Genomic DNA, 24,999 nt, shown 5'->3' with positions numbered 1-24,999 from the left:
ACAATTCTTAAAAGTTCATTCATCAAGGTCAAGTGGAATTTATCCCAGTATGCAAACATGGTTCAATATATGCAAATCAAAAAATATGAGACATCACATTAAGAAAAATAAGAACAAGAACCATATAATCATTTTAACAGATGTTAAAAACCCTAATCAAACTGGGTATAGAAGGAAAATACAACAAAATAGAGGCCATATATGACAGACCCATGCCAACATTATACTGAAAAGGGAAGAATTGAAAGCCTTTCCTGCATAATCTGAAGCACAACAGGGATGTCCACTTTCACAGCATTTATTCAACATAATACTGGAAGTCCTGGCCAGAGTAATTAGGCAAGAAAAGGAAATACAAGGCATACAAATGGGAAGGGGAGAAGTCAAATTAGCCTTCTATGCACACAACATGATCTTATGTTGAGAAAAACCTAAAGGCTTCACCACAAAGCTATTAGAACTAATAAATGAATGCAGTAAATTTGCAGGATTCAAGACCAACATACAGTTCATCAACACAGGGGGCCAAGGTAGCTGACTAGAAGTATCTAGTGTGTGCCACTCTCATGGACAGAAGAATGAGTATTGAGAAATACTAGCTCTTCTTCTGCTCAGTAAAATAAACTATCACCAGAGGAAAGAGATAACCTACAGAATGGGAGAAAAATTTTTCAGTCTCTCCATTTCCCAAAGGTCTAATATCCAGAGTCTACAAGGAACTTAAACAAATTTACAAAAAAAAATATTAAAAAGTGGGCAAAGATGTGAACAGATATTTTTTAAAAGACAACATTCATGCAGCCAATAAACATTTTTTAAAAAGCTCAACATCACTGATCATTAGAGAAATGCAAATCAAAACCACATTGAGATACCATCTAACACCAGCCAGAATGGCGATTATTGAAAAGACAAGAAACAACAGATGCTGATGAGGTTGTGGAGAAAAAGGAATGCTTTTACACAACATTCATGCAGCCAATAAACATTTTTTAAAAAGCTCAACATCACTGATCATTAGAGAAATGCAAATCAAAACCACATTGAGATACCATCTAACACCAGCCAGAATGGCGATTATTGAAAAGACAAGAAACAACAGATGCTGATGAGGTTGTGGAGAAAAAGGAATGCTTTTACACTGTTTGTGTGAATGTAAATTAGTTCAACCATTGTGGAAGACAGTGTGGTGATTCCTCAAAGATCTAGAGGCCGAAATTTCATTTGACCCAGCAATCTCATTACTGACTGTATACCCAAAGGAATATAAGGCATTACATTATAAAGAAACATGTATGCGTTCTGTTCATTGAAGCACTGTTCACAATAGCAAAGACTTGGAATCAACCTAAATGCCCATCATTGATAGACCGTATGAAGAAAATGTGGTACACATACACCATGGAATATTACGCAGCCATAAAAAGGAACAAGAACATGTCCTTTGCAGGGACATGGATGGAGCTGGAAGCAATTATCCTTAGCAAACTAACATAGGAACATGTTGGAAAACAACACACACTGGGGCCTGTCATGGTGTGGGTGGAGGGAGAGCATCAGAAAGCATGGCTAATGATTGCTGGTTTTAATACCTAGGTGGTGGGTTGATCTGGGCATCAAACCACCATGGCTCACTTTTACCTATGTAACAAACCTGCACATGATGCACATGTGCCCCAGAACTTAAAAGTTAATAAATAAATAAACAAACAAATAAATAAATAAAAGCTCTTCAACTGAAACATCCAGGTGGACACATTGAGATTTTTCAAGGAAGCAACTCAACCCATAGAGAATGGAGAGGAGTAAGGCAGGACAGCTACCAACCTGGGAGTGGCATGGACTCATGAGAATCTACCCCCACTCTGGAGAAATGATGATTGAGTGAGAGTCCCCAGGGATCCACACATCTGCCATGAGATCTTATAACTCTGGGCTCTGGGGATTCCTTCATGAGCCCCCTCACTGGGACCTCTAGACTGACATGGAAAACTACATGGAGTCTGGGCAGAGCCAACACTCAGGTACATGAAGAGCCCTGGAGGCCATGGATCCCTGAGCATCCTGGCACTCATGGCTGCAGCACCATCAGTGGGGGAGGTCAAGTTCCCTTCCATGCCCACATGAAAGAAGATGAATCTACACCGCTGAGCAGAGAAATAATGCAGGCCTTGCCTCCACTGTACCTCACAGAATAACACCCAACTGGCCTGGGACCCTAGAGTGGTCATACCAGCCCCACCTGGGCTCTTGGGCTGGTAGCATCTCTGTACTTTTCTGGGATGGAACTCCCAGAGACAGCGGGTTGCCACTTTTCCTGCCCCACAGCCCTCATTGCTATTGCTCTCAGGCTCTGTAGGGTGCAAAGTGCTTAGGGACTTATGTGGATCTGCAGCACTGTACGACCATCCCACGAGAAAAGTGTCCAGAGTTTCTCATGTGGGGCCCCATTTCTGTTTCTCCTCTCTGGATAGGTCCTCTCAACCTGGGACTCCAGCCACCCTCAACCTGGGTTCTCAGGTCAGTAGCCACTCAGAACTTCCAGGGAAGGAACTCCTGAAGGAGAGGCGGGCTGCCATTTTTTGCTGATATGTTTCATAAGTGAAGGAGAAATAAGATCCTTTTTAGCAAGCAAATGTTTAGGAAATTGGTTACCACCAGACCTGCCTTAGAAGAGTTCCTGAAGGAAGCATTAAATATAGAAAGGAAACACCATTATGAAACACTAAAAAAGCACACTTAAGTATAAAGACACATGACACTTGAAAACAACCACACAAACAAGTCTGCATAATAACTAGCTAACAACAAGAAGACAGGATCACATCTGTACATATTTATATTAACCTTGACTGTAAATGGGCTAACTGCTCGAATTAAAAGGCACAGAGTTGCAAGCTGGATAAGGAAGCAACACCCAATATGATGTTGTCTTAAAGAGATCCATCTCACCCAGCAGTCTTGCCCCTGTTGCCCTAAGTCTGGGGAAGAAACAAAGAGCCTGAGAGCTTCACTTTCACTTCTAGCATGCCGGAGTCACTATATGGAGGGGAGCCCAGTCTCTTCTCTCTGTGAGTCCTCAACCCTCTGCTCTTCACCAAGTGGAGCCCACAGCTTAGGCCAGCAGAGGATCCACCCCAACCCCTGGCTGTACATTCTCAGTAGCAGTGGCATCACGTTTCTATGCAGTGAAGCTTCCAGAGTCAACCAAAAGCCCCTCTGCCACTGTTAGTGCATTGGTGCTACCCTTGCTGCCCTTGGACTGGGGAAGGAGAAAATACCCTGAGTGATTTAATCATACCTCTAGCAAACTGCAGTTGCCCTAACAAAAAAAGGCCAGTCTGTCTCCCCTGTGACCTGCACCTGCTCATCACTATGCTGCCACCCCACATGCAGCTGTCCCCACACTGAGCTTATTGGACTGACTGGTAGTAGAGCCCCAAGAGAAAAGGGAAAGGCCCTATGCCACAACTACTACCAAGGTTCCTTTCTCTGCTGCCTCCAAGATGGGGAGGGATACAGAAAGCCTGAGCATGACCCAGAGCTGTGGTATGTAGCCCAGGACTGCCAAGCTCCTGGGCCAAACAACACAGCCAGCACTGCAAGGGGGAGAGGATGTTTGCACCGACATTTACAGCCAGCACTCAACTGGGGGAAGAATCCACACTTTCAGAGCACTGACAGGAAGCACTGCTGCAATCATGAGGAAATACAGAGGAGCCACGTGGTTGAGGAAGAGCCTACATACTGACCATTATGCTTAAGTGCCATCTACTGGATCACAGCCCAAACTTCAACAACAAAAATACTTTTTTAATATACCCCAGTGTGAAACCAAGGGCAAGAATCCAACTACAAATGCAGATCGTGCACAAAGCCTCAGCCCTCTAAAAACATCCAGAAAAGAAATGTAATGTACTCAAATTATGCCATTGTTAAAGAAATCTCAGCCTACACAGATGAGAAAGAACCAGTGCAAGAACTCTGGCAACCCAAAAAGCCCAAGTGTCTTCTTATCTCCAAATGACTACACTAGTTCTCCAGCAAGAGTACTTAACTGGGCTAAAATGCCTGGAATGATAGAAATAAAATTCAAAGTATTGATGGGAGCAAAGATCACAGAGACTCAGCATAAAGTTGAAACCCAATTCAAGGAAACACTGGATTACAACAAAAAGATACAGAAACTGATAGATATAATAGCTGTTATACAAGAGAACCAAACTAATCTGATAAAGCTGAGAAACACACTACAAGAGTTTCATAAGATACTTACAAGTATTAATGGTAGAATAGACCAAGCTGAGGTAAGAATCTGAGAGCTAGCAGATTGGTTTTCTGAACTAGCTCAGTCAGACAAAAATAAATGAACAACAAATTAAAAATTTGAACAAATCCTCCAAGAAATACGGGATTATGTAAAGAGACCAAATCTATGACTCATTGGTGTCCCTGAAATAGATGGGGAGAAAGGCAACTTGGAAAACATATTTTAAGATATCTTACATGAAAACGTCACCAATCATGCTAGAGAGGCCAACATTGAAATTCAGAAAATTCAGAGAACCCCTGCAAGATACTACACAGGAAGACAATCCCCAAGACAAAGACATGTAATCATCAGTTTTTCTAAGGTCAATATTATACACACACACACACACACACACACACACACACACACGTATAAGTATATATATATGGCAGCTATACAGAAGGGGCAAGTCACCTACAAAGGTAACCCCATCAAGCTAACAGCAGGCCTGTTAGCAAAAACCCTACAAGCCAGAAAATATTGGGGACCTACATTCACCATTCTAAAAGAAAATAATTTCCAACCAATAATTTCATATGAAGCCAAACTATGTTTCAAAAGTGAAGGAGAAATAAGATCCTTTTTGGACAAGCAAATGTTTAGGAAATTGGTTACCACCAGACCTGCCTTAGAAGAGTTCCTGAAGGAAGCACTAAATATAGAAAGGAAATACCATTATAAGCCACTTGAAAAGCACACAAGTACAAAGATACATGATATATTAAAGCAACCACACAAACAAGTCTGCATAAAAACCAGCTAACAAGAAGAAGACAGGATCACATCTGCACATACGTATATTAACCTTGAGTGTAAATGGGCTAACTGCCAAAACTAAAAGGCACAGAGTGGTGAGCTGGATAAAGAAGCAACACCCAATGTTATCCTGACTTAAAGGGATCCATTTCACACATAATGACACCCATAGGCTCAAAATAAAGGGATGGAGAAAAATCCTCCAGGGATATGGAAAACAGAAAAAATTAGAGGTTGCTATTCTAATTTCAGATGAAAAAATGACTTTGAATCAATGAAGATTAAAAAAGACAAAGAAGGTGATTATATATTGGTAAAGGGTTCAATTAAATAAGACCTCACTATTCTAAACACACTGAACAAAGGAGCACCCAAATACATAAAGCAAGTTCTTAGAGACACATAAAGAGACTTCAATTTCCACACAATAATAGTGGGAGACTTCAACACCCCACTGATAGTATCAGACAGATCATCAAGGAAGAAAATTAATAGTTTGAAGTCAGGTAGCGTGATGCCTCCAGCTTTGTTCTTTTGACTTAGGATTGTCTTGGAGATGCGGGCTCTTTTTTGGTTCCATATGAACTTTAAAGCAGTTTTTTCCAATTCTGTGAAGAAACTCATTGGTACCTTGATGGGGATGGCATTGAAACTATAAATAACCTTGGGCAGTATGGCCATTTTCACGATATTGATTCTTCCTATCCATGAGCATGGTATGTTCTTCCATTTGTTTGTGTCCTCTTTTATTTCACTGAGCAGTGGTTTGTAGTTTTCCTTGAAGACGTCCTTTACATCCCTTGTAAGTTGGATTCCTAGGTATTTTATTCTCTTTGGAGCAATTGTGAATGGAAGTTCATTCATGATTTGGCTCTCTGTTTGTTACTGGTGTATAAGAATGCTTGTGATTTTTGCACATTAATTTTGTATCCTGAGACTTTGCTGAAGTTGCTTATCAGCTTAAGGAGATTTTGGCCTGAGACAATGGGATTTTCTAAATATACAATCATGTCATCTGCAAAGAGGGACAATTTGACTACTTCTTTTCCTAACTGAATACCCTTGATTTCTTTCTCTTGCCTGATTGCCCTAGCCAGAACTTCCAACACTATGTTGAATAGGAGTGGTGAGAGAGGGCATCCCTGTCTTGTGCCAGTTTTCCAAGGGAATTTTTCCAGTTTTTGCCCATTCAGTATGATATTGGCTGTGGGTTTGTCATAAATAGCTCTTATTATTTTGAGGTACGTTCCGTCAATACCGAATTTATTGAGCGTTTTTAGCATGAAGGGCTGTTGAATTTTGTCAAAAGCCTTTTCTGCATCTATTGAGCAACCCAAATGTCCATCAGTGACAGACTGGATTCAGAAAATGTGGCACATATACACCATGGAATACTATGCAGCCATAAAAAAGGATGAGTTTGTGTCCTTTGTAGGGACATGGATTCAGCTGGAAACCATCATTCTTAGCAAACTATCACAAGAACAGAAAACCAAACACCGCATGTTCTCACTCATAGGTGGGAACTGAACAATGAGATCACTTGGACTCGGGAAGGGGAACATCACACACTGGGGCCTATCATGGGGAGGGGGGAGGGGGGAGGGATTGCATTGGGAGTTATAGCTGATGTAAATGAGGAGTTGATGGGTGCTGACGAGTTGATGGCTGCAGCACACCAACATGGCACAAGTATACATATGTAACAAACCTGCACGTTATGCACATGTACCCTAGAACTCAAAGTATAATAATAAAAAAAAAATGAAAAAAAAAAGAAAATTAATAAATATATTTTGGACCTGAACTTAACAGTTGATCAAATAGACCTAATAGACATCCACAGAACTCTCCACCCAAAAACAACAGAATATCCACTCTTCTCATCTGCAAGTGGCACATACACTAAAATTAACAACATAAACGCCCTTAAAACAATTCTAAGCAAATTGAAAAAAAAATGCTAATCATACTATTCGACTACAGTGTAATAAAAATAGAAGTAATTAATAAGCAAATTGCTCAAAACCATACAATTACATGGAAATTAAACTGTCTGCTCCTGAATGACTTTGGGTAAATAATGCAATCAAGGCAGAAATTAAGAATTCTTTGAACTAATGATAATAAGAATACAACATACTAGACTCTCTGGGACACAGCCAAAGAAGTGTTAAGAGGCAAGTTTAAAGCACTAAACACCCACATCAAAAAGTTTACAACCTAACTTTCCTACCAACCACATCAAAAAGTTAACAGCCTAAAGATCAAAAGTTGGTAATCTATCATCACACCTAGAGAAACAAGAGCAAACCAATCTCAAATGTAGCAGAAGACAATCAGTGCTGACCTGAAGAAAACTAAGATATGAAAAACAATACAAAAGATCAAATAGTGCAAGAGACTGTGATTTGAAAAAATTAATATGATAGATATACCACTAGCTAGAATAATATAGAAAAAAGAGAAGATCCAAATAAACACTATCAGAAATGACAAAGGGAATGTTACCACTGACCCCACAGTAATATAAAAATCCCTCAGTGGCTAATACAAACACCTCTGCAAACAAAAACTAGAAAATCTGAAAGAAATGGCTAAATTTCTGGACACATACAACCTACCAAGATGGAACCAGGAATAAACAAAATTCCTGAACATAATAATAATGAGTTCCAAAATTGAGTATTAGTAGAAAGCCTACCTCAACCAAAAAAAAAAAAAAAAAAAAAATACCAGGACCAGAAAAATTCATAGCTGAATTCTACCAGAGGTATAAAGAACAGCTCATACGAGTCATGCATAAACCATTGTAAAAAAATTGGGGAAGAGGAACTCCTTCTCAATTCATTCTATGAGGCCAGCATTATTCAGGTACCAACACCTGGCAGAAACACCACACACAACAAAACCTCAGGCCAGTAACGTTGATGAAAATAGATGCAAAAAATCCTCAACAAAATACTAGCACACTGAATCTAGCAACACATCAGAAAGGTAATCCATCATGATCAAGTAAGCTTATCCCTGAGATGCAAGGTTGTTTCAACATACATGAATCAATAAATGTGATTAAACACATTAGCAAAATTAAAAACAAGGACCACGTGAATGTCTCAATAGATGCAGAAAAGACTTCTAATAAAATTTGACATCGTTTTATGGTAAAAACCCTTAAAATACTTATTGAAAAGCATACCTTAAAATGATAAGAGTCATCTATGAGAAATTTACAGCCAACATCATACTGACTGGGAAAAAACTAGAATCATTACCCTTGAAACCCAGAACAAGATAAGCATGTCCTCTCTCACTACTCCTATAGAGCATAACACACCAAGTCCTGGTCAGAGCAATCAAACAAGAGAAAGAAAGAAAAAGAATCCAAACAGGAAAAGAGAGGTCAAACTATGCTTGTTTGCAGATGATACAATTCTATACCTTGCAAGCCTCAAAGTCTCTGGCCAAAAGCTCCTTGATCTGATAAATAGCTTCACTAATGTTTCAGGATACAAAATCAATGCACAAACATCAGTAGCATTCCTATACGCTAACAACATCTAAGTTGAGAGCCAAATCAGAAACAATTGCATTCACAATAGCCACACAAATAATGAAACGACATTCCTATCTCTCGCTGTATGCAAAAATCAAGTCAAAGAAGACAAAGCAAGATGGTGGAACAGAAGGCCCCACCAATCTTCCCCCACCCCCCATAAGGACACCAATTTAACAACTATCCACAGAGAAGAAAACCTTTACAAGAACCCAAAATCAGGGGAGCACTCATAGTACTTAATTTTAACCACTTATCCTTGAAAGAGGCACTGTAGAGATAGAAAAAAAAAACAGTCCTGAATCACTGAGGCTGTCATTCCACAACCCGCAAGGAGCAGCAGTGAGGAGCAGAGAGCATCTGTGGGCACTGGGGAAGGGAGAACACAGCAATTATAAGGCATTTAACTCAGTGCCGTCCTGTTAGAACAGAACGGAAAAGCAGACCAAATTCAGCTGATGCCCACTCAAGAATGCAGTATTTCAACCAGCCCTAGCCAAAGGGGAATCGCAGATCCCAGTGGTCAGAACTTAAGTTCCCACAAGCCTCACCACGGAGGCCTACAGTGCTCTGCACCTCCAAGTAAACTTGAAAAGCAGTGCAGGCCATAAGGACTGTAACTCTCAGGTAAATTCTAGTTCTGATCTAGGCACAGAGACAGTAGATTGGGGGAGGGTGCATGTGACCTGCTGATACACCAGCTGGGGGCAGTGAAGGGAGTGCTGCCATCACTCCTCCCCTAACCCCAGGCGGCACAACTCATGGCTCCAAAAGAGATCTCTTTTTTTTTTTTTTTTTATTATACTTTAAGTTCTAGGGTACATGTGCATAATGTGCAGGTTTGTTACATATGTATACTTGTGCCATGTTGCTGTGCTGCACCCATCAACTCGTCAGCACCCAACTACTTGTCATTTACATCAGGTATAACTCCCAATGCAATCCCTCCCCCCTCCCCCCTCCCCGTGATAGGCCCCGGTGTGTGATGTCCCCCTTCCCGAGTCCAAGTGATCTCATTGTTCAGTTCCCACCTATGAGTGAGAACATGCGGTGTTTGGTTTTCTGTTGTTGTGATAGTTTGCTAAGAATGATGGTTTCCAGCTGCATCCATGTCCCTACAAAGGACACAAACTCATCCTTTTTGATGGCTGCATAGTATTCCATGGTGTCTATGTGCCACATTTTCTTAATCCAGTCTGTCACTGATGGACATTTGGGTTGATTCCAAGTCTTTGCTCTTGTGAATAGTGCCGCAATGAACATACGTGTGCATGTGTCTTTCTAGCAGCATGATTTATAATCCTTTGGGTATATCCCCAGTAATGGGATGGCTGGGTCATATGGTACATCTAGTTCTAGATCCTTGAGGAATCGCCAAACTGCTTGAGGAGAAGAGATCGAAGAGTGGAAAAGACATTGTCTGACATCTGGGATACCAGCTGAGTCACAGCAGGATAGGACAGCAGTCAGAGTCATAAGGCCCCCATTCCAGGTCCTATCTCCCAGATAATAAATCTAGACATACCCCGGGGCAGAAGGAAACTGGAAGCCTTGAAATAAAGGGCCAAGTCCTGGCAGTATTCATCACTTGCTAACTGAAAAGCCTTTGGGCCATGAATGACCAGCTGTGATATCTAGTTACTACCTCGAGGGCTTTGGATGAACCAATCAAAAATAGTAACTACAACAACTTTTCAAGACCTAGTCAATACAATAAGACAGGAATAAAAACAACAAAAAGTCAAAAAATGGGAGGATGAAGTTAACGCATACAGTTTTCATTAATTTTATTTTTGCTTATTTACGCAAAGTGTTAATTTGTTAATGTTTTTATAATCGAAAAGTAAACGTGCAATACTTTAGAATATTATTTCAAAACCTAAAAGAAAAGGTTTTTCAGTTTCTGACTTGATGACTTTTGTGAAGATAATGGCACTATTTATTGTAGGGGACATACAAAACTTGTTTAGAATCAGTTAACAAGTCTAACATTACATGAATTTGACACAACGTGAGTCTGTGTCTATTTAGACACACTCTTTTAGCTCAGCTTATCTCTTGAAATATAAAATTCAACAAAGTTGTGTGTTTGCTTAATCTGGCTATATGGCAAAATTAATAATTCGACTAAAAGTTTCAGTGATGCTAAAACTTTCACATACGTTTGGGTCATGCTCTTTTATTTTGATTCCCCTGCAACAATAATTCCTAGAGACCAAATATGCACTGCTCTCCTAGTAACACCCAAGTCATCCTGTGGACACACTCCTTGTGAAGCTTTGGAGCACAAATCAAGTAGAGTGGGCTTTTCCAAAGGACTTCACCAATATAGGTGAGAATTCAAGGATTAGGAGTTTGCAGGAAATAAGCAGTGCTTGACCGACTGACAAATTTTGCTTTCTATCACAGTTGGCTTGTTTTCAAAGCTCTCCATGATGCCCATTCTAGGCTTGTTTTCAAAGCTCTCCATGATGCCCATTCTACCTGTCTCCCATCCTGTTTCCTAAACACCTAAACAGTCTCATAAGCTGGGCTCCACTCTGCACCATGGAAGACACTAGCCACATGTAGTTATTTCAACTTGAATGTAAATAAATTCAAATTAAATAGAATTTAAAATTCAGCTCTCAGGTGCACAAGGCTTATTGCAAGTAATTAATGGTAAAATATGCATAGTGGCTACCGCATGGGGCCGCATAGGATCTATCACAGAAAACCCTATTGGACAGCACTGTTCATCTCAACCAGGAGTTGGTCCTCACTCTCAAGCACATCTAAAACTCTCCCATAGTTTTAGTTTCTGTTATTAAGATCATAGTTTTCTTCCGGATAATCTGATCAGTGCCAGGTATTACCTCCCTCTTCACATAAGACACTGCTCCCTACATAGCTACTCTAGTCTCTACGTGGTACAGGTTCATTTTCTATCCCTTAACCATAGAGCAGCTGTAATAGTCACTACCCTGAAGTTATCCACTTCAGTAATAAAGCTGTTCTCTCACAATGGGTTCCCTTTAGAGATTGAATCCTTCCCTCATGGAGCTGAATTCCATAAATAGGAGGCTCGCGTCATTCCAGCAGTACTGAAGGAAATCTGCTTCAGTGTCCATTCATAGCTGAGTCATCCTCATATTTTGGTTTATTTTTCTAAATGAGTCTTGGTGCACACCAATCATCCTGCTGTGATTGTGCAATCCTTACTGTCTTGATTCTATTAACTTCCTCTGATTCCTTCTCAGATTTTGCACGATATGAAGATTTCACACAAAGCCAATTGCCTGGGTAACTGGACTCTTCCACAGCTTACGAGGCTGCAGCTACTCAAAGGAATTTCTTTCTGGCCTTCTCGTTTACAGTCTTTACCAAATTCATAAACATAAATTATTTCATAGAGTGTCACTTTGAGGAGAATATTTTGCCCCAAGTACAAAGAAGTTTCTCGAATGAATCAGCCTTTCTCATGCTTTTGTTCACCTCCCACATTCCTGTGGTGTTCATTAAAACTGAAATCATCTAGACTGATTTTCTACAGTCTTCAAGTGGCCCCACCGAGTTAGAGATTAAGATCCTTCAGTGCATAGATTTCAAATTTTAACATTATCCTCTAGTGACCCAGTGTATGCACATGCAAACACACACATACAAACACACACATACAAACACACCACACAAACTCACAAATGAAACACAAGTATCAAACCAATACTTCCCCTTACTTCCTATGACACACTCAAAAATATTCAATTTTATATTGCTCTACAATTTTTTTTATTTTTTATTTTTATCTCATCATCAAAGGATGGACTGCAAACTGGTACAGTATATTGGTATGGACAATTATGATTGCAAAGTAAATAAAATCTAATATAAAGTAGCCTACATAAATGGAGTATGTTTTGGAAGGCTGACATGTGTTTAAAAAAAAAAGAAGGAAAAGATGAACAATCAACCAAATTTCCAGAAGGCAGTAACTATAACACTCTGGAACCAGAAACAGGGACTTTACCACTGTCAGGACCCTCTCTCTGTCTCTCTCTTTTTCTGTTTCTATCTCATTCTATTTTTCTCCATCCCTCACCTCTGCTTCTGAGTGTTGACTTCCTTCTTGGTGAAGCTAAAGCTATGCCCTTCAGAGGAATTTGAAATATATCGGGAGAGCAAACTCTGATTAGACTAGCTTGGGACGTGTGCCCTCTCCCCAAACTAACACCTGACTATTGTGGCCAACTTAGTAAGGTCAATGTAATGACATGGAAACACTCATTGTAACCTTAGGTAGTACTAGGGGTGCAAGAATATGTCGTATTTGCAAAAAAAAAAAAAAAAAAAAGAAATGGGTGATAGCAGAAAAATGTCACAATTAAAAGACAGCCATGTCAATTTCTGAAAAATGTATCTTACCCCTTGACTACTTAGCACACACACACCTTCTTCCCATGATAAGAGTGAAAAATACCTCTACTGATGTTACGATCAGCACCAAGACTATTGCAATTTTCCCACTTGCACTCTCCAGGCCTCCTCCATCAAAGACAGCCCAGAGGTGGTTGTCTTTCATGTCTTTCAAGGCTACTCCTGGTAAGAGAATTTGAGTTAAATTTAGGCTACATACATTGTTTACATTTGGATAATTTCTCACTCTCTTGATCACAAGCTATGGAATGACTAGGAATGTATGTTATTTAAGAAAATAGTAGATTCCATTTAAACAATGTATTTGGGGGCAGAGGAGAAGTCCTCCATAAAAGGAGGGTAGCACAAGCATGTTCACTGATGGGATTATTGTGAGCCAGGCAGTGATCCTCATTTTATAGCCACTACTATTATGAATGAGTTCAAATGAACAAACATTTGTTGAATGCCTATTCAATTTCTCTTCTTGGGAATTGGATGAAGTCAATATGGCTAGATGCTGGCCATGGCAGCCAACACTGAGGAGGATTATAACCTTCGGTGAACTTATTAAGAAATGTTACTGAAGGCAGCCCCAAAAGACTGGACAGACTACATAGCAATTTCAGTACTGCTGTGTTAGTTTCAAAGCTGTGGAAATAATTGAAGATCCAAGGGGGTGAATGCAAGATCCAAAATGAAAAGTAACACAAGAAATAAGAAAGAAGGGACATGTCAGGCAACAGTGACATCGAGAAAAGAAGGTAAAGGACTTTATCCCTGAATGAGGCTCAAGGGCTTGGAGTTCTCTCTAGCTGGGTGCCAGCTGTAAAGAGAAGAATCAGCTGGAGTAATGGTCATAAATAATGTAGCAACATAAAATCCAGTCTTACAAACTACACTGGTTACGCGGGTGCCAAAACTGTGGCATACAACACAACAATATCTTCCCTTTTGGCAGTTTTAACACATGCCCTGGGAAATAAGCAAGAACACAGTGCTTTAAGGCACGAAATAGTGTGTTGCAATGGAAAGAATTAAGACCTAGAAACCAGAAAAACTGATTTATTTGTTAATTTGTAAGTTTAACAGATATTAAGTAGGTGCCTATTATATTCCAGGTACTGTCCTAGGGGCTGGAGATACAACCATGAACAAGATAAGACTCCTGTTCCCCTGGCTTATATTCTAGATGAACAAGTAGGGGCATATAATCAACACCTGCAGTTACCTCTCCAGGATCTCAGCTGAAGAAGGGTCTCTTTAGTCGGCACCCAGGCTTCTCTCAAGTTGCTCACCGCTTAGGGGCACTTCTAGTCAATAGGCAATTCAACTAGGTATGTAAAATGTCATTATAAATGTATTCATAGAATACTGGGGGAGATGAAGGAACAGGGACTGATTTCATTGCCTCAGCACTGAAACCTGTAACAGCAAGTAAGCAGTTAGGTGTAGACTGGAGGCTAGATTCTAAATTCCTTAAGGGCAGGGTCTCTGTCTGCCTCAAATTTGTATACCCAGGGCTTAGAGATTTACTGAGCACTTAAATTGTCCATAAATATTTGTTGAAGGAATGAAACAATTCACAGAGATAAGAGAACTATGGCAATTGTTTGTACTGTATTTACAGTAAACCAGCCAACTAATGAAAAAGGGAAAAATTTAGTCAAACAGGCATTTGACGCCTTAGGGATATGAGTGGAGGGAGTTAAAAATTTTATAGCCGGCTGGGCATGGTGGCTTGTGCCTGTACTCCCAGCACTTTGGGGGGCCGAGGCCAGCGGATCACCTGAGGTCAGGAGTTCGAGACCAGCCTGACTAACATGGTGAAACTCCATCTCTACTAAAAATACAAAAATTAGCCGGGGCATAGTGGCGGACCCCTGTAATCCCAGCTACTCAGGAGGCTGAGGCAGGAGAATTGCTTGAACCCAGGAGGTAGAGGTTGCAGTGAGCCAAGATGGCGCCATTGCACTCCAGCCTGGAAGACAGAGTGAGATTCCGTCTCAAAAAAAAAAAAAAAAAAAAAAAAATTGTCATAATCTGATAAAAACATATTACATTTTAATCTATTTTCAACAAATTGACTCACTCTTTAATGTGATCAAAATACCAGTTGCTATAGCATTATGTCAAGTTGGCTTCATAACAACAAACAAACCAATAGGCAAGCAAACCACAAATTTTTGAGGCCTTTAGGAAACAGGTCAAAATATCAGGATACCTTCTTTTCTCAGCAGTGGCATATCCAAATGATTTGCTTAGATTATTTTCAATCATTACTGATAAATAACCTAGTTAACCTTCTTTATGTTTTCCTTCCCCACTGTTAAAATGACAGATGGTATTTTTAGCATTGTTAAAGCAAGAGCGTTAGTAACATGCTGTTCACCAGAGTAAAACTACTCTAGTTTTAGAGTAGCCATTTAACAGCTATGGAGTCTCTCTACTGTCCTTGTTGAATTATTTGAGTACTATGAAAAAATATAAACTTTAAAGTACACATTACATTTGTATGGATCTTGTTTGTATGCTGCTTTTTAAAATTCTATTGCCATGTTTATTGCTATGTGTGCTAATACAAGTGATCAGTCATCTATTGATCATAGGTGCTCCCAGATCCATCTGCCTCTATTAAGGCTTACCCCCAGACATCTCCCCTACCCGCCACACACATGGAAACTAAAAAATAATAGGAGCTTATGTATAAATCAGGAACAGTATGAGCTAAGTCCCTCAATGTATTAAGATGATTCACCTGAAAAGAGGATATTGCCATATACTGGTATCTGACACATAACAGACATAGAACCCAAGGATCCAGGAATAGCAGCATGCATATACCTTGGAAAACATGTGGTTTTCATGACTGGTTCTCCTTTGCTCAGAACTTCTGGAAATAGGCCTCTTATCTATTATGTAAACTTTGGTCCCTCAGAGTACCCAGCCCTGCTTCTTGCCCCATTCCTCCTAGCTAGCTGTGTTGCTAGAGAACCTCTTTATTCCTTTCTTAAAGTCAACTTTCCTTCCCAGGGATCTCCTGCCCCTGCAATCTTTGTTTTACGCTCTTGAAACTTCATTCCCAATATTGTTCTCTACGTTTTCAATCCCCCTTGGATTCTGACCTCTACTTCAGATTCTACTGAAGTTTAATATTTTCCTAGGTCCTTTTGTCAAGAATGTTTGTCCTCTAACTCCTAAGGAAAAAGAAGACTGCCAATTCCATCAGGGGAGAAGGGCACCCTTCTTATTCCTCTGGATCTGCCCCCTATCCCACTCCTCTGTGCCACCCTCCTCCAAGCATTCTGTCTGGCCATTACTGAGTCATGGTTTATAATAACTTCTTTTTAGAAACCACATCTGACTTGTTCACCGTATTAGCACTCTTTTTACCAATTGATATTAGCCAAATGTAGTTGCTATTATGATGACCATTTTGTAAATAAGGAAATGAGACTCAAAACAATAAAAAAGTATGTAACACTACACAGTAAGCTAATGACAGATTTCCTTTGTCCTTCACTTCTTCCTTCAACACTACTGTATAAGATACTGATGTTTCTGTTTATATTAAAAATATTCATAAAAGTCAATGTGCATTAAGCTTTATTGCAACTTTAAAAACCATATAAAGTAACCATTATTTAAGACATGATTTTATGCAAATAGTTATTTAAAATTTGTTTCCAATAAATTGAATATATATGTATGTATACCATATATAATATAACATCGAATTTTCTGTGTTTCTATGAGCTTTTGTGTTCCCAACCATTTAATAAGGCTGAAGCCCAGTGCCTTTAAGGAAATTCACATCATTGTCTGTACCTTCCATCTCGTGAGAAGGGTGAGGGGAGCTCTTTCTATTATACAAAAATAGCTGAATGAAATCTTCTAAAAATAAAAAGGTGAACAAGGTCAGAATAAGTGTTGCAGAAGAGAGGATTGTAACTTCTCACTAGGTGAGACAGAATCCTCATAACAAAATCAGATTCCTTCAGTATCTAAATTTTATGGATTTGGAATGTTTCACATAAAACATGGTTATGATTGCCTAAGAATGTACATTGGAATAGAAAATAATACACCCAGAAGTTCAATATTCATCAATTCAATAAACATTTATTGAGCACCTTCCAAACGGCAGGCACTGTTTTAGATAAGAGGGGCAGGGGATACAGCAGTGAACAAAAAAGGTAAAATCTCTGTTTTCATGGAGTTTGTATATTAGTACAGACAAACAATAAACAAAAACAAAAGTATTCGTATAATGGTAATAAGTGTTACTGAGGAATGGAAAACAGAGAAGAGGAATATAGAGCAATAGAAAGGCACAATATTTCATTTAGAATGCTCAGAGGCGGCCTCAATGATTAAGTGAAATTTGAACAGAAACTTGACTGAAGGGAGAAAATAACACATGAAGATTTGGAAGGTGTGACCGGCAGAACAATGCTCCCCAAACACATCCATGTTCTAATCCCTGGGATCTGTGAATGTAGTATTTCACAGGGAAAAGGGGACTTTGCAGATGCGATTAAGTTAAGGATTCCGAGATGGGAAAATTATCCTGGGTTATCTAGGTGGGGTCAACGTAATCACAAGGGTCCTTGTAAGTGAAAGAAGGAAGCAGAAGTGTGGGTGAGAGAAAGATTTAAAGATGCTCTTTGCCTGGCTTTGAAAATGGAGAAAAGTGCCACAAGCTAAGGAACGTGAATGGTCTCTAGAAGCTGTGAAAGGCAAGAAAACAAACGATCTCCTAGAATCTCCACTAGGGAGGCAACCCTGCCCAGATCTGAAATTTAGCTCAGCGAGACCCATTTCAGACTTCTGACCTCCAGACCTGTAAGAGAATACATTTGTGTCGTTTTAAGCCACTAAATGCATGGCAGTTTGTAAAAGCCTCAGTAGCAAACTAATGCAGGAGCAAAGGGTTTTCTAAACAGAGAGAACAGTAAGTGAAATGGGCTAGAGGTATGAATATGCTTGGTGTATTTGAGCAAAAGCAAGGAGGCCAGCGTGACTAGAGCCCAGTGTGCAGCAGAGAAATAGTGATGAGATGAGGTCATAGAGCTAACACTGGCTATACCAGGTAGGGTCTTGCAGGCAGTGGTAAGGCCCTTGAATTTTATTCGTATAGTAAGATAAACCATTAGAAGATTTGGGTTGGAATGATCACAGTAGGCTGACCGGAGGAGTGAGCATTTTCATTGATTGTATAGGAGTTTATTCAACAGACAGAATGTGAGATACAAGAGTATAGCATGAATAAGACAGTGGTTGCAGGCAGTTCATGGGAGACTCTGAGATGGCATTAGACTAGTTTACATAGGAAAGTACTATAGAAAGACTGATAAATCGATAAAGATTGCTGCATTGGACCTCATCAAAAGTTAAAAAAAAAGACAAGCTATCAAATGAGAGAAAAATAATTGCAAACCACATATCTGATAAGATACTAATGTCTCGAATATATAAATAATTATCAAAAATCAAAGGTAGAAAAGTAAGCAATATAATTAAAAATGGGCAAAAAACATGAAAGGATATTTAACAAAAGAGGGTATATAGATTACATATAAGCAAATGAAGAGATGTTCAATGTTACTAGCTATTTAGGAAAATGCAAATTAAAACAGTAAAGTGAGATATTACTATATACCTATCAGAATGGCTTAAAAAAAAAAAAAAAAAAAAAAAAAAAAAAAAAAACCGTGACAGCACCAAATGCCCATGAGGATGTAATGAAGCTGTCACACATACATTTCTGGTAGAAATGCAAAATGGCACAGGTACTCTGGAAAATAGGTTGGCAGTTTCTTTAAACACTAAATATGCAACTACCCTCTCACCCAGCAATCACAGTCCTGGGCATTTATACCAGAAAAAGAGAAACTTATGTTCACACAATAACCTGTATACAATGTTTATAGCAGCTTTATTTACTTATTTATTTATTTTTATTTTTGAGATGGAGTCTCACTCTGTTGCCCAGGCTGGAGTGCAGAGGCACAATCTTGGTTCACTGCAACCTCTGCCTCCTGAGTTCAAGTAATTCTCCTGCCTCAGCCTCCTGAGTAGCTGGGATTACAGGCATGCGCCACCACACGTGGCTAATTTTTTTGTATTTTTAGTAGAGATGGGGGTTTCACCATATTGGCCAGGCTGATCTTGAACTCCTGACCTTGTGAACCGCCTGTCTCGGTCTCCCAGAGTGCTGGGATTACAGGTGTGAGCTACGACGCCCAGCAGCAGCTTTCTTTTTAACATCAAGGAACCGGAAACGTCCCAGTACCTGACGGCCCAGTACTAGACTCCTTTATCTTTCACCATTAACTTAGTCATTAACTACATTCCAGCCACGCTGGATTTCTAATTCTTAAACCTGCCATTACTTTTTCCCTTAGAGTGTTTGCCCAATTCTTCAGAACAGTCTTTCCCTAGACCTTCATTTGGCTTGTTGTTACCATTTCCAATCTTTCCTCACATGTTCTAGTCCTTTAGATCTCCCAATATTTATGTTTTGGCTTACATTCCCTCATTGAGGCTATTCCTAACAACCCTGACTAAATTACCTCTCCTCCAATCGTTTTTTCACACCCATCTAATTTCTTTTCCTCCTAGTACTTATAACTAACTGAACTCATGTTGTTTATTTATTCATTTGTTTTCAGTTATCTGCCTCCATCCCCAGTACAATGTAAACTAAATGAAAACGGGATTCTTTATGTCAGTATTCTCAGATCCTCAGGAATGCCTGACCCATTAAAGAAACTCAATAAATATCTGAAGAATGAATGAAAGAATGTATTTAAAAACAACTTGTTAAATGGAATTCCTCTAAAATTTAACAGATTAGCTGTTCCATTAAGTATGAGTTAATACTACTTCAGCAGGTCCAGTTAGAGGCTTAAAATAGCATTTGGGAATGGACTCGCCCTTTGCAATTTCATTAGATAATCTTTGTTCAAGCAAAGGCCTGGTTTTTGAACTTTAATTGGATTTAGGGTGAACATTTAGGGTCTGTTATTTGTTGGTCAAAAGACATGCTTTATATGCTCATCGTCTTACCCACTGCAACCAAGAATATCAGTCACTGGACATGACGACCAAAGAAAGCGACGAAAACTACAAAGCTAATGATAATTGCTTTAAAGTAAATAAGAAAAGTATACATAACAAATGAACGAAAACACAGTAACATGAAAATGATACTACATCCATCAGCAGGAGCAAGGGGGTCAGAGAGGGAAATAAATGTCATGTGTTACGAAAGTAGAAAAAGATAAATGCTGTAGCTTCTCGTTCATCCACCATTGTTTAAAAAATAATTTTGAAGATATGTGAAACCTAAACCTATGTGTTTATATTTTTATGTGATGAATTAAATATTTTTTAAAAGGCATTGTATTTCTTTCTGCTTGGCAAACTCTTTACTTGTCCACACTCACAAATAACATATTTTACTTTGCAGAAACTTCTAGCCTAACTTCCCACTCATTAACAGAAACTTCCTGACACCTAATTGGGAATGCTGCAGAAGAAATTTCACAGCTCAGAGTCATCTGGAATATTTTAATATTAAAATATTATGCTGATTCATTTTGACTTTAATGACCTTTCAAATAAAAGCATCAATTATCTCTGATATTTGACAAGTTAAATAGGTATTATTGTGCAATGACAACTACACAGACGAGTTTTGTCCTAGGTTTGAAACTCTCTTTACCTCTTCAGCCTCAATTTTCTAATCTGTAAAGTGAAGTGGTTGGCTTTTTTTATATTTCTAAAATAAGTTCTGCTTTTTAAAAATCAATTATTCTGTGAATTGGCTTTCATTAACCACAGTATAGTATAAAATGCCTTGGGACCTAGTGATGTTTGGAGATGTAAAGTTTATTATATTGCCAACTTTTTATCTTCTTTACTTGTTAAAATTGAACAGACTGTAGAGCATGTACAAACATTCTTTTTTTTTTAATTTTAATTTTTTTTTTTTTTTTGAGATGGAGTCTCACTCTGTCACACAGGCTAGAGCGCAATGGTACGATCTCAGCTCACTGCTACCTCTGCCTCCCGGTTCAAGTGATTCTCCTCCCTCAGCCTCCCGAGTAGCTGGCATTACAGGTATGTGCCACCACACCCAGCTAATTTTGTATTTTTCATAGAGATGGGGTTTCACCATGTTGGTCAGGCTGGTCTCAAACTCTTGACCTCAGGCGATCCGCCTGCCTCGGCCTCCCAAAGTGCTGGGACTACAGGCGTGAACCACAGCGCCCAGCCACAAACATTCTTTCAATGTAGTCTCATCTGTGCACTTTAAGGATAGCATTTGCAGCTTAGATAACCAGGAACCTCATGGAGATAACCAATGGGGTACAGTAATTATGGATTTACTACAAGTAGCTCTGAAACTTTTTCCCTACTATGTTGACTTTTTATCTAAAACAATTGAAATTTAAGGTTTAAAAATTGGGAAAGAATAATTAAAGCATAAGCGTAATGTAGGGAGATGTAGTGATGAACTGATTAAATATTCTTCATTTCCTAGATTTGTAAGTTGTTTTTATTTGCTCTTGTTTTGTTACAGAGTATAAACTATGAGTACCGAGTCTGTTACCAAGACATTCCCAAATGATGTCAGAGGAGATGGATCCCCTTGATGTCCTTGCCTTTGCTTTTACTAAGAATTAATAAACTTAGCTATCTGTGCCAATGCCTATATTAGCTCTCTAATTCTTTATTATAATGGAATTTCTAGCCAACCCTATATTTTGTCATTCCATTTACTTTATCCATCTTGGTTCTCTGAAAGACAAGGTTAAAATAAAACCCATCAGCTTGAGTAATTCAAATTGAGCTGCCAAAACAACTCAGCAGAAAGCAAAATTAGAAAACTATGCCATCCCTCCCCCTTACATCTTCCAATCTTACCTTTTACTTGTGTAATTTCAAGTGTTCTTTAAGTCCTGTGGTTTTTACAAAGAAAGAAAAAATGACATTTAAAAAAATAATGTCTTTGATTTTTCAAACTGCAAAAGCAAAAGAGTTTAAAATAGAAAATTTGGAAAATATATCAACATAAGAAAAAGGAAACAAAATTATTTCCATCACTGAGATTTCATCATTGTTTATAACTCAAAGGCTTTTCTTCCTGCATGGGATTATATTATACCTAAAGTGTGGCATTCATTTTTTAACATTTAAAATTATATCATAAGACTATCCTTTGTCATTAAATATTCTTCAAAAACATAATTTTACTGGTAGTATATCATTCCATCATATGTATATGCAAAAACTGACAGTTAACCAAACCAAAGAAAGAGCTGATTGAAATGAATTATTAAAGCTGTCTTTCTCTTCTTTCCATCATTCTTGATGGTAACAGAGCAGTCAACGTAGTTTGAATTGTGTCATTTCTTCTCTATAAGCCATGATGACAGGAGTCCCATTATCATCTGTCCCTGGTAACAAAGGTGAAAATCACGCTGTCCTCTTAACCCCTTATTGAATACTTCTGTCACTTATTATATCTTCAGGGTCTCTCCTGTGTGTAGTATGCAATCATTTAGTACTCAGCAGAAAGGAAGTGACAGAAGCTTGGGCAGAGATCACTTCATGTTGGCTTCTACACCCCCACCCCCAGAACACAAGACAGAGACAGAGGTCATACGAATATTGTAACTGAGCCACAGCCAAGGCATCACCATACTTAGATCAGGCAGAACATCGGGGAATGTTGTTTGCCTCTCTCCCTAGATCCCCAGACAATACACTTTTGGAAAATGGGGTGATCTCAAACTCTGCTCTCCAATCCATCAACTCCCAGAGTCCAGCATCAGCCATCACAGAAATTATGATGTCTGTTGACAGTAACATTACAGAAGTTGCTGGAGAACAATAATAGCTTATTTATTATGTGCCGTTATTTGATAGCACATTAAATATATTTCTACTTTTAATAGAATGTGAATTTATTTCCTTCCTCCTGGTTTGCAATAGAAGTAATAATCCCTAAGCCTCTCCTTCACCATATTATCACTATGATTGATACTATTAAGAGGGGTCTCACTTAGGTACCTCGTTAGTCTTGATACATCCTTCAGCAAATATAACCAAACCTGTCTCCCATCAAAGATTGGTAGTGCTTCAAGCAGCTTCAAAACTGAGTTTAATATGACTCTAAGTCTCTCTTGTGTCCCACTTTCCAAAGTTCTAAAGACTTACCAGGACACATAACCTCATACCTGTAACATTTCGAAAACTGAACAAAATTTTCAACTGCTTCAAAAGCTTATAATAAAAACATAAACAAAAGAAACAACAAAATTATGTCTTCAGAACGAACAAAAATAATGTCTCCAAAGAAACACACATCAAAATCTTGACCAATATTGTTATTGCCAGCTGCACACCTGGGCAGAGGTTTAGTATTACTTGGAAGAAGGTATTCAAATGGGGTAAAGAAAGTGAGTAAACACTCTGAGTTTCAGCGTCACTTTGACTCCACTCAACCTACCACAGTTGACTATACTTGACAGATAATGAATTAACACTCAACTTTGAGTTAGCCTTCAATCAAGACGCTAATTTTAAGAGCCAGCTTTCCTAATCCTTGAAGAAGAATCCTACCGCATATACCACCTCTCTGCTTAGACAGTGGCATTTGAAAAACCCAAGTTTAGAAATGTGTTACGGTTCTACCCCTTTTTTTCACTTAGAGTTCTTTCTATATTAAAATCCTTGCATTTCCATTCCTCGTTCACAAATAGCTCTAAAAGAAAAGCAGGTATTTACAAAAAAAAAAAAAGTAAAAATCCTATCATACTATAAACAACTGTCTGAAACTTTATTTTCTCACTTAATGTGGTGTATGTCATTATATATGAGACACTCTTTTTCACATTTAAAATTAAACATTTTAAAATTCAATTATATATTATGTACATTATGTAATATACATATACACACCATGGAAATAGTATAAATAAGCTGTGTGTGTGTGTGTGTGTGTATATATACACACACACTTGCATATATATATATACTTGAATATATATACACTTGCATATATATATACTTGCATATATATATACCATGAAAATAGTATAAATAAGCTGATATCTATCTCTCTATATATATACATATCATAGCTTATTTGATTATTTCACTGTCTGTTGACTCTTACTAATTTTTCTTTCCTTCCTTTCTTCCTTATTTCCCTTCTTTCTTCCTTCATTACAGCATCATTCACAACAGACAAGATATGGAAACAACCCAATTATCTATTGACAGGTGAATGGATAAAGATAATGTAATAGATATATAGATAGATAATAGAATATTATTCAGCCTTAATAAAGAATAAAATTCTGACATATGTGACAATATGAATGAACCCAGAAAACATTATGTTAAGTGAAACAAGCCAGGCACAGAAAGGCATATAGTTCATGATTCCACTTATATGTGGGAGCTAAAATAGTCTTTGCTCCCCCTTACCGAACAATGGCTTTAAAAATTGTCTATTCTCATTGCTTCCACTTCCTTACATCCATTCTCTCATCAATTCACTCCATTAAAATTGAATTTTCTATCACTCCACCAAAACTCCCTCTTTCAAAGATGGAGTGACCTCCACATTATACATACAGTGATTAATTCTCATTTCTCCTCTTCTGTGATCCATTGGCAACATTAGAACCATTGGTATTTCTTCTTCCTTGAAATACTCTATTCTCGTGTTCAAGAATACTTGTTCTTGTTTCATCTTTCTCATGCATTGCTTATTGTTTTTTTATCTTTCTCCTTTGCTGAGGCCTTATCTTTTCATTGATCTCTTAACTTTGGAGAAACCCAGAGCTCAATCCTCAGACCCCTTCTATACACTTATTCCCTCAGTAATATTTTCCAGTTCCATTATTTAAATACCCTCTATATACTAATAATACTTGATTTATCTTCCAGCATTTTATATCAC

This window comes from Macaca nemestrina, chromosome X (assembly GCF_043159975.1).
Source record: "Macaca nemestrina isolate mMacNem1 chromosome X, mMacNem.hap1, whole genome shotgun sequence".
NCBI lineage: Eukaryota > Metazoa > Chordata > Mammalia > Primates > Cercopithecidae > Macaca > Macaca nemestrina.
This window is presented reverse-complemented; position numbering follows the sequence as displayed.